The sequence below is a fragment of the Lactuca serriola genome, chromosome 8 (genome assembly GCF_051521515.1).
Source record: "Lactuca serriola cultivar US96UC23 chromosome 8, Lser_US96UC23_V15, whole genome shotgun sequence".
NCBI lineage: Eukaryota > Viridiplantae > Streptophyta > Magnoliopsida > Asterales > Asteraceae > Lactuca > Lactuca serriola.
Window position 1 is genome coordinate 38,548,827 of NC_136415.1, and position 12,071 is coordinate 38,560,897.

Below are 12,071 nucleotides of genomic sequence, written 5' to 3' on the forward strand. Positions count from 1 at the left end.
GATGCATCCACAAACCTACTTTTCTTCCATTGTGGGGAAAGCGATGCATCATCCTCCATAATGCAAGTAAAGTCTATACATCACGGAGTCATATTCAACACTTCAAAATCGTCAGTTGCTTTGTTCTAGGGGACACGTAATGAGGAGATTTGGAAAATATATAAATATCAGTTTTTTATTTCTTAATTACTAACGGAAACAACATCAATTAATATCATTCGGTTTAATTGGTTCGGTTTACGGTTAACTCCAAATAACAAACAAATGTACTTAGTTTAAATTAAAATGATTTTCTATAAATTTTAACTTAGCAGATTATAATAAACACTAGTCAAAGTATTAGACGTAAATGTAAATTTAATATGCTGAAAATTTTGTAAGATTTGCTTTGTACACTCATACACTGTACAAAATAAAGAGAAAAATAATTAATAAATACACACATATTTGTATTTGTAATGTACTAAGTAAGGGGGTGACTTATGAGACCTGCCAAAGGCCCAGAATTAGTAGTAATCATTCAAAATTTCAAACGCTCCGTCAGTCCGTTGTAGCCCAACAGCTAAAAAAAGAGTAATGTTTTAAATTTTAAATCACGAATATTTGTCTAAAAAAATTAAAAAAACTAGCCATGCACTAAAAAATCAGTCACTCACTCATCAAAGGGCTTTGCTTGATTCTTAATATTTCGGTAAATGTTTTCAAAACGGAATATGATATTTTTCAATTATGTTTTTTTAATATTTATTTAAGTTTATGCTTGTAAGTTTTATATTCTTATAATGATTTTCACTCTTTAACTAGAATAAATGATATAAAACTCAAAACACATTGTTTTATGACAATAACCAAAAGTATAAATAGAACTAAAAACCACCATCAATATTGATCAATAATGATTAACTTAAAGCATATTGGAAAAAGATTTTCTTAGCATTATTTATGGTGGCATATAAATAATTTATTATGGCATTTTGACACTATTTATTTATTTATTCGGTTATCGGATGGTTAAAATGGTAACAAAAAAACCGAACTAAATAAGATTTTGGAATTTTGATTTAAAAAAAAACGAACCAAAAACCGAATAAATCCAACGGACTAAACCGAATATTATTTTGTTCATATAGGTTATTCGGTTCAGTTTTTTTCAGCACCTCTATTATTTTATGTTTCCTGATGTTATGATTGAAGTTGGGCAAAATGTTGATATAAATCAGTATCTTTATAAGTTGTTTGTAAAAATGCATGCATATTATTTATCATTTTTTCCATGATAATTGACACTATGAGATGACTATATATGTTATGTGTAGTGGATTAGGTAGAAAGTTAGCTTATGGTTAAAAAAACTAGTTGATGGCTGATAATTTAGTTGTTAGATTATAAGCTAAATAATAAAAAATGATGTTCGGTAAAAACTACCTAATAAGCTACCTAAAATTTATAAATGAAATAAAAGAACATTTAAGATAATGAGTTTTCTATAACTAATCAATGTTATATTTGAAGTTTTTTAAGAAAACTCATGAAAAACTAGTTTAAGTAGTTTTTTAAGAAAACTCATATGCAACCCTTCGAATCTGTTTTTTTAATAGGTTTTTAGAGAACATAGGTGTTAAAACTTTACTACTTGAGTTCGGAATCGATGAACTTTTTGGATAAAGATATTTATAAATATGTAATTGAAAATTTTATTTTAACAAATATTATAAGAATAACTTTTTCAAGTTATTTTGTGTATTATTTTGAATGAAATTTTAGTTTATGTATTTTGCAATAGAATATGAAAATTTATAATTGTTTTGCTTGAATTTTTATGTTTTTCAAAATTTAGGATCTATTTTTTGTTAAATTGTATAGGGCTTCTGAAATTCCTGAGTGTGTTAAATAAATGAGTGTTCAAGTCTTACAAAATATATAAATTTAAGAGTATAATTATAAAAAGAAATATAGTTATGGAAGAACATGTGTAAAGTGAAAGGCAAAGTCAATAACTAAACTACTAAAGGCACCTTGGTATAGTCTTTGTATGTAAAGAACTATTATTTCTTGTTTCTAGCTCGACTAGTCACGTGTTTAACAGTTTATAATTACTTTCTTAAATTTTGTCATGAAAAATAAACATGGCTAATAACAAATATTAATTAAATCAAAAAGTTATTATATAATAATCAGTAAAACTTCCCCACGCTTCTCAGCTTAACCACTCTCTTGTCAAACGATGTATAATAAAGTAATAAACCACTAATGATATGCAAATAAAAAGTTTCACGAAAAATTAGAGCACAATGCTTCTAATGATCACAAAGGCAGTTTCGTCATTCTTTACATAAACAGGGATAATATTGTAATTTAACTATTTGGCAGTTAGAAAGAGTTTGTTAGAAGTTAGTTAGTTCGTCTGTGTGCTCTGTAGTGTCTTTCCTTTCTGTCAATAGATTGTAACTCTTTCATTTTAGAATTCAATTGAAAACATTTTTCTCAGATTCATTTTTCTCTTCATCTTCTTTCATCATGAAGTTCTGCATTTTTCTGGAAGGCAAAAAATAATACAAGACTTGCTTTTTTAATAAGTTTAATAGATTGATATAGAATTAGAGGTGAAAAGGTTAATAATAGGATAATCTCTAAAACTACAAAATGAAAATATGTCATATTACGAAATAAATGTTTCTTAAGTATAATTTACTTGCCTTCTGGCAATGACACGCAATGGAGCCTAGCTAGTTTTAATAATCAATAATGCTGTTTCATCTTTAGATGTTGTGAATAATAAAGATTTACACAATAATGAAATGATGAAGGAATAAAAGTAATTAACTAATATCAACACGACTATTAATATCAAAGATTAAAGTAAAATTAGTTGTGTATCCAAAATCATCTCTAAGATCTCTGCGGGAAGGCTTAAAACGGTGTTGACTAATTGAGATGGGTGATTCATATTTCATAAGGAGCAATCGGCCTTCATCAAAACAGGACTATCCTTGATGGGCTTTAATGGTGAATAGAATTATTTCTTGGGCTAAAAGAATCGAAGAAAATATAAGATGTTTCATGTTTGTAATTAGATAAACTTGGAAAAAGCTTTTACATCTTTAATTGGAACTAGATGAGGAGCCCCGCGTTGCGGGGATGGATGTAAACATATATGATCATTATTTTTAGCATCTTATGCTTCTTATGAATATGAAGGATTATATAGTAATTTATGGACAATTTGTTTGTGGAATGTTATGGCATAGCTATGAATTTTGTAAAAAATATTAGTTACGTGTAGAATGCAAACTACTCTTTTTAAGTGTTAATGATATGTTGTTGAGTCTACATCAATATGCATATTTGCAACTTAATGCGGTAAGAGATAGTTGAAAGCATAAACGTCACATAGTTGATATTGGTGTGAAGACATAATATATATTACATCCGATGCTTATCTGTTTAGATGATAATATAAGATCATTCGTTGTTACATGTGGGGAAGGTCTTTCAGGATCTTGGAATACGCTTCCATGGCTGCAGTACTGAGTCAACAAATCAGTTGCCTATAAAAATTGATTATAAGACGTTAATGAATCAATGACCTATCAAGAAAATCAAAAATTACAACTAACATCGGGTGTCTACCTGAGACTTTGCAATAGTCGACACAATCAACTCCATTTTCTAAATGGGTTTAGCTTTAAATACAAATCTTCATCCACTAACCTGCAAATTCAATCAGAAATCCAATTCTATGGTCAAAATTATACTACACTATAAACAAAGTCAATGACTTTAGTCAAAATTGTTATTACAATGCTTGTTAATGGGAAAAATGTCAATATTGGAAAAATGTTGCATTTATTTAGTTGGAGTTCCATTTGTCTAAAACAGTATGTAAATAAAGAGTATAAAAACAATCAATATACATATTGAAAATAGAAAAATTAATAAACAAAACAAAGAGACTTTATTCAAGGAAAATCTTGAAATGATGAAATAAAGGGAAAAATCAAGACCTGATAATGAAATGTACTCTCATTGATGAAGATTTGGTAACGGAGGTTCCTTTTTTGCCATTTCAGTTGCTGTTATCCCTAAAGACCAAATATTCGCCTCCACGTTCCATTCTTGCTTTAACCACCACCAATCACTTTGGTAAAACGTGTTTCCTTCTCCATAATACTCCACGAAATCATTATTTACTACAAAAACCACAAGAGAAAACCTCAACAGGAGAAGATATGAAATCCCAAATGAAAAAAAAGAGTCGAAATCAAGTAAATTGGATTTAATTGTTTAGAAATCGAAACACCTAGAGATGTGTATTAAACCCATTTCAACTTTCAAAGATGGAGCGCAGCTATTTCAGGAAGAGTCCGGAGTCTGGGTCCCTCTCCTTTGAGCAATTATGAGGAGGGTGACAAGCTATAATTAATCACAATTGGCTAGCATAACGGTGAACATAAGAAAAAACAAACACGTGGACAAAATAAAAGAAAATCGAGGATTTGTGTGTCTCCGAGAAATCATCGGCATCAGACCTTTAAGAGCTTTATGACCACCAGTGTGAGTTCCATCAAGTTCAGTGATGGTCCAAAATCACAAATTATTTACAAAAAAAACATTTTACACAATTCCAAGACCAGTTACTAAATTTTTAAAAAAAAAATACCTGCACAAGAACGGTGACAGGTGTAAACGGACACGAAAGCGTATGAGAACCGTGAAGACGGTCGCATCTGGTCTACATTCGTGTACGTATTTGATTTGATTGTCGATATAGGAGCTGGAAGCGGTGACCGGTAGGTATGCACCTAATCGTTTGAATGGAAAAAAAAAACTTTTGTAAAATGAGAGTATACCCGTAATTTTTTCAACAACAAATCTTAAGCAAACAACTTTCAATTCTCTGGCATAATAAGTTAATAACCATCTGCAAGCGGTAGAGGGCTACCAACAGAATTGACAGATATACCCTTACAAATCATATTTATCAGCAGCAACTAACAACTTGGCTATCAATAAATTTTCCAAATAAATTCCAAAAGTGTTGCCTGTCATATACACAAAGTACCATAAGCGTAAGTCAATCTCTTTTTAGGCTATCTAATAATGAATATAAATAATGTAATACAAATTATATCTGGATTTCATGATATTGTCTGCGTTTTACCTTTTTACTGTCGCATATTCTGACGTTGCTGCTATTTTTTACCATCTAAAGAATCGAGTTTGAGTTGTCGTGGGGCCATCACACGTCCATCTACTTCTGTCATGTTCATACCAACTTCCACTTCAAAATTATTACAAATTATAAAAAAAAACATGTATAAAATATAAAATATACATCAAAAAATAAATAAATAAATATGCTTAGCTTCAAGCTTAAATTGTGAAAGCTAACGATCTTCTCAAACACCACTACATGATGTCGTTTTTTAAGACTTGAAAAGTGCTTTTATAAACAGAAAGTTCATTTGGGCATTTCATAGAACACTTCATATGCATCTAAAATAGAAACATGTTAACCATATTTTGATTACCAACGATAGCCTTGTCAGTCCCGCTTTCCTGTTTCCAAATTAAAAAATTGAAATAAGTAGAAATACATAATTCATCTGATATTAGATATCTAACCTTTATGAGGGCAGCAACATTTCTTCTGCAGTACCGACTATCTTCCCAATCAGAATGATAGCTGAATTATAAAAAAAAAATTGAATTGTAAGACCAAATAAATTATATTATTATAAAAGTTTCTTCCAAGTATTTCAATGCTTAATGTTAATTTTGTTTGACATATAACTAAATGATACATCTAGATATCTAAATATATGTTTATTACCCATGCTACATTCTTTCTTTACCAATATGCTTCCCCATATCCTTTTCAGTTCAAACAGAGTGGTGAACTATGGATTGAAGATGTAACGACCCAAAAATACGACCCAAAAATTTCTTTTAAATAAAACATTACTTTAAACAAAGTCATCATTCCAAAACATAATTTGAGCATAAGTTTTCAAAACGCATGTTCATTATCAAAGTAAACATTCCCAGGCTGACTAATCTATGGTGTGTGTCATGCGATCACCCCGAGCTCCTCCCTCCGCTACCGGAAGTACCTGAAAACAAAACTGAAAACCGTAAGCACGAAGCTTAGTGAGTTCCCCACCTTACCACATACCATGCATAACCACATACTGCACATACTGGGCCACGCCCACTATTCGGGACCTCGTCCCCTACTTTGGGCCTCGCCCGCTACAACGGCCCCGCCGCTCCAGGCCCCGCCTGGCTTCGAGCCCCGCTCGGATACAGATTTGTTTCACTTAGGCCTCGCCTGTCACAGGGCCCCGCCCACTAACATATAATAACACATACATATATCACATAACATCACATAAGCTAAACATACACTAACAGCTCTTGCTCTAAGGCCTCGCCTATCTCCGGGCCCCGCCCGTGTCCTGCTACTGATGAGTCATGGAACCTCGTCCATACTCTTGCTGATAGTGAGATACGGGCCCCGCCCGTCCTCACTCCTTTCCTAACTTGGGCCTCGCCCCTGGACTGCTGCTACTGAGATGTGGAACACCATCCACACTCTGCTATTGGTGAGATACGGGACCTCGCTCCCACTCACCTCCCTACCAGGCACATACAAATATCACACAGACAACAAGTATAAACTATCACATAAACCACTCCTTGGGCACCCGCCCTCTATCATTGGACCTCGTCCGAATACCATACTAGCATACTGTGCCTAGGGCTAACCCCGGGTCTTCTACTCATAACTACATGGGCCGGCATTGTGGCCGTAGACCCATTCATACAAAGGGAAACTCACCTGATACTGTTGAACTGTTGCTGCTAATCCCTTTGACCGCTACCCGACCACTGACTCCGAACTGCTGCTCCACTAGTTCCCCGAGCCACCAATATCAACACATTACTTAGTCTAACTGACCTTCAAGGTCAACCAAGTCTACCCTTGCCAAAGTCAAAGTCCTAGTCAAAGTCAACCTTCCAGGTCAACCCTACTCGCCGAGTCCACTTACTGACTCACCGAGTTCTTATGCTCAAAGTCCTTCCAATCGCGACTTGACTCACCGAGTCAGCCCCTGACTCGCCGAGTCTACAGATTCCTGAATCCTGTCCTGACCAACTCACTGAGTCCTTGCTCGACTCGCTGACTCGAGTCTTAACTCGAAGGGTTTGGGACTACGCGACCTGACTCGCCGAGTCTAAGAACAGACTCGCCGAGCACAAAGCAATCTCCATCCAACTCGCCGAGTTGTTCATCAAACTCGTCGAGTTCATGCCCATCTTCATCCGACTCGACGAGCTGTTCATCACACTCGTCGAGTTCCTCCTCATCTTCAAGCCACTCGTCGAGTCCACTCAAAGGACTCGCTGAGTCCATTCGGTTCCACAACATGCAGGGGACTTTCGAGTCATGCAGGGACTCCAAACCGTAGATCTACTCTTCCCAAGCCTATCCCCCACGTAAAGTTGCAAACTTTACGTGTGAAGATGGAGATCTAAGCAAAATACACCATGAACTAGGGTTTGAGACCAAAGGCTCCAAAAATCCACTCAATGGCTGATACTTTACGGGATTCTAAACCAAAACAAGCATGGATCTGAGGTAGCAACCTCAGATCTGGACCTCAAGCTCAAGATTAAACTTAGACATGGCTTAAAAGCCCCAAAACTCATAACCAAAGAAGATCTAAAGGAGAGGAACGACTTAATACCTTCAAATGCTCAGAAATGTTTCCCAAACTTCGGATCCAAGGCCACTCCTTGATGCTTCAAAGATTCCCACTTCTTCTTCTTCCTTAAAACCACTCAAAATGGCTAAAAGCTTGAATGAACACAATGGAGGCTTAGGGTGCGGCGTTCTAGGTGTGAGAGACAGTAAAGGAGCCCTAGGAAGAAGAATGAGGCGATTAAATAGGCTCCAAGCCCCGGATTTAGGGTTTTCCTTGCACAGACCAGACTCGCCGAGTCGGTCACTTACTCCTCGACTCAGATCTCGCTCGGACTCGCCGAGTTCCTCCTTCGACTCGCCGAGGCCCCCTTAAATCTAGGGTTTCCTTTACTTTCTTGGCTTTCAAGACTTTGGGTGTTATAGAAGAACTTACGTCGATATCTAATTTGTTTACTGCGATATTGCTTAGGCAATTTCCATCCATCGTTTGTAAAAATGGGACGCCACCACTACACCCTCCGATGGTCGGCACTATAACAATCAGCGGCTGCACTCATATTTTTTGTTCCCGTGACCTGACAGCAACACAGACGAATCGATTATGTCCTCTGTGATACATGGTTTTCAACTTGAAACATGATGAAATCGAAAAAAAAAACCAAGAATGAATAGAATCGAATAAGAATTCAATCTGTATAATCAAATTAAAAAATTTAGGTAAAACACCAGTAAACGTGTATGAGAGGGTTGATAGTGTACAACCCACCAACAACAGCACCCATATGTAGATTGGAGAAGAGAAACAGAAGCGACCATATAGATTATGGTTAAGCACCATCGATCCCTTTATTGGATGCCCACATTCGCTGATTTTTGTTCTCGTCTTGGGCCTGGATCACATGAACCACTCCTGGGCGCCTTAATCCACCCAATCTGGACGCATCAGATGATATCGGAGAAGGAGTATTCGGCTGTTCTGGAAAGCCTCACACGAACCCGAGCCTCCGATAAATCATTCGCTGATTTTTGTTCTCGTCTTGGGCGTGGATCACATGAACCACTCCTGGGCACCTTAATCCACCCAATCTGGACGCATCAGATGATATCGAAGGAGTATTAGGTTGTTCTGGAAAGCCCGACACGAACCCGAGCCTCCGATAAATCGCGTCAGTCAAGAACCCATCGATGCCTTTAGAGAGAGACGGTGGGTTTTGGAGCGTATGAAAGTTTGCAGTGGAAGTGAGCGATAATGAAGAATTAAGAAGTATCCGAGGTGGTGGATGGGTGGAGGGATTAACATTGATCAGAAGCACGTGAAGAAGAATAACACTCGTCGGAATCTAATTTGGTCGAAAAGCGGTGAAAGTAAGATAGAAACAACACGTTTTAGAATATACAAAATGCCAAAATATTACCGATAAAAAAAATTAAAACAAATACAGCAGTGAAAGCGTGATTGGATACGAAAACGGCAAAGTCTCAACAAATTGTCAAATAGCACCCAAAATACATTTCATTCGAAAATAAGGACAGATAGAAAACGAGGGGCAGCTGTGACATAAAAAGGCAATGTTCACTATTCCTTAGCATTGTCCAAGTTTAATATATATATATATATAGGCCAGCCCATGGGCCTGGGCAAGCTGGGTGACCACCCCGGTCCCCCAAATGCCAAAGGGCCCATTTTATATTTTCTTATATTAGATATATAGCAATAGCCCGTTGGTTTTAAGTCTTTTGGACTGATTATTCAAGGCCCAATCCTCTTAAAAGCGCCGACCCAAAAGGAAGCGGGAGGAGCGAAGACCTGGCGTGCGTGCGAGATGAGTATCTGACTTCCAAGACGCAGGCGCACAACACAAATAAATCTTCAGCAATTAATTACTATGGAAAATCCAAACGTTTTCTTTAGAAGTTCAGATTCCATAGCATAAGCAACGGTTAGTTAGACTTCTCATATTTCTTTTTGGAATTGATTTCTTCTCCGGTTCTCATCTTTTCTGATTTTTAATAGTCTCCATGGTCCTAGGTTCATACACAATCACAAATCTATGGTTCTCTGCGCAACCTTTCCCAACCAACCCAAAATTTTCAATTTCTTCTCAATCGATTGCACTTATATTTAACAATTCTTGAATCGACATTGCTGAACCTCCAATCCTCCATTTTTAATCGACACAGGTAAAGTCGTGAAGACTTGAAGCTTCGGTGTATCGTCATTGACGAACCCCCAATAGCATCTTCCAGGTTTTTTCTTATGCTTTTATATCTGTTAGCTTCATAAATCGATTCTCATTTTTGCTCTTAAATCTTTAATTGCTTTTGAAACCACCTGTTTTCTAATACCACTGATTGAGCCATATATCTCACCACTGATGTAGCAGTAGTTGACTAGTTGATTCTAGTTTAATCTTAGAGTATAGTTATTCTAGTTTATATTTGTATTTTTTATGCTTTAATCGTTCTTTGCTTTTGATTTTTATTATCTATTATTAGCTTCTGATTTGTATTATTTAAACAGAAGAAATGTAGAACTGATTTGTATTATTTTTTCCACATGCACTCCACTTTTTTGTTAATATGAAAAGGGCAAAGCTCATAAAGCACACATACCTTTTGCGGCTGTGTAGCACATCATTACACTCATCAGGTATTTCTTATTAAATTTTCTGCTTCTAATTTCTGTTATTTTTGGCTTTATATTGTTTTTAAGATACTGAACTTGAAGAAGAATCCGTTGACATTGATTTTGTGCAGGTAGATGTTAAAGTGGAGGGTGAAGGAGTTAATGTAAAACTGGAAAGAGAGATGGTCTATGGTTTGGTAATATTTTGACACACTTTCAATTGGTAGGGACGGGAGGGAAAGGGAAAAATGTAAGAGATGCTCAAAACAGTACATATGAGAAACCAAAAATTGGACATATAGTTTGAGAAATCACATTAAAAAGTGTCATAGATTGTTTATTTGCAATTAAAGTAATTGAGTTTTCTTGTTAGATTTTTTTGATAGTTGTGTTTTATTGTTGATTTTTTAATTAATGATTAACAAATTTTAATATGTTTATTTTTTTGAAGGCAATGAAGAGTTGTGTTTACAAGAACTTACGGATGATATTATGGAATTGCATAGCACGGTTAAACATCAAACGATGCAGTCATACATTTGAAGATCTTTACATCATTCTATGTTGTTCATGTGTTTTTCAAGTTTGAATTAACTTTTTTTAGAACTTATGGATGGCTCTATGCAATTGGCTGTTTTGTTAATTTTGTCGTGTTTTTTCGTGTTTTTATTTTGTTGTGTTCGTGTTAATGAAAAAAAAATACGATATCATGTCGTGTCGTGTTCGGGTTGAAAAAAAACATTTCATGTCGTGTCGTGTTAGGCAAGAGCACAAAATGATTCCCGATTTGCCACCCTTATTCATGAAACCTTTTTTGTCATAGGTGGAGAGTCCGAGCATTCAATTGTAAAATTTATATTAGTTAATAAAAATTTCCGAAGGTGCTTCTCTCTAAAAAAAATTATTAGGGCCCACATTTATTATTTTGCCCTGGGCCCCAAATTGTCTAGGATCGGCCCTATATATATATATATATATATATATATATATATATATATATATATATATATATATATATATATATATATATATATAATTTCCTTCTTGATGCTATGGGTCAAATGAGTTTTTGGGCTTAGTTGGCAATCACCAAATAACATTGAAACCTATTACAACCGGTAAAATGATCGTGCTAAACGGTAAATTATGAGTTCATTCCCTAGTAAAGGTTTAAAATTAAAAAAGAAAAAGAAACTTGAGTGACTTTTTAAAACAAATACGACAAGTTCGTTGTTGTGGTAATATGATATTTTCCTTTGTGAATACATACTCTGACGAGAATTAAAAATTAAACATTATAATAAAAATTGTTACCTAAAAAGGTGAGTATGTCATTTTCGATGACTTTTAAGTGGGTTTGAACCGTTTGATCGACTTAAAAAGATATGTGAAATTAAGTTTGTTGCAAACACTATATTTCAAACTCGATACTACTACATAAGATCTAACGTGGCTTCAACATCACAATATTGTGATGTCATTTATTTGGTAACTTACTAAATTGATGGTAATCGCCTAATCGGTCAACTGCTTCATATTGTAACAAAATTGTAGATGTAATTATATAATTGAGAAAAACAAAACATAGCGACAAAATCAAAAATTATGGTAAACTTAGTGATTTTATTGCAATTCAAGAAAAATGGTTATTAGAAGAACAGGGGAACTGGTCATTTGGTTGATATTGCAACAAAATTGTAAATATAATAACATAATTGAAAAAAAAAAAAAACTCAA

General features: G+C 34.9%; 1 long non-coding RNA gene across 2 annotated transcripts; it reads left to right on the forward strand.

Moving 5' to 3' along the window:
* Positions 1–9,497: 9,497 nt before the first annotated feature.
* On the forward strand, positions 9,498–10,977 carry LOC145071292 (uncharacterized). Of its 2 annotated transcripts, none has more exons than XR_013690363.1 (5): positions 9,498–9,648; positions 9,738–9,955; positions 10,297–10,358; positions 10,466–10,584; positions 10,786–10,977. It is a non-coding gene; the product is annotated as an uncharacterized LOC145071292 (long non-coding RNA). The 2 variants fall into 2 exon arrangements; XR_013690362.1 differs by having other exon boundaries at positions 9,499–9,648; positions 10,466–10,531.
* The last annotated feature ends 1,094 nt before the right edge of the window (positions 10,978–12,071 follow it).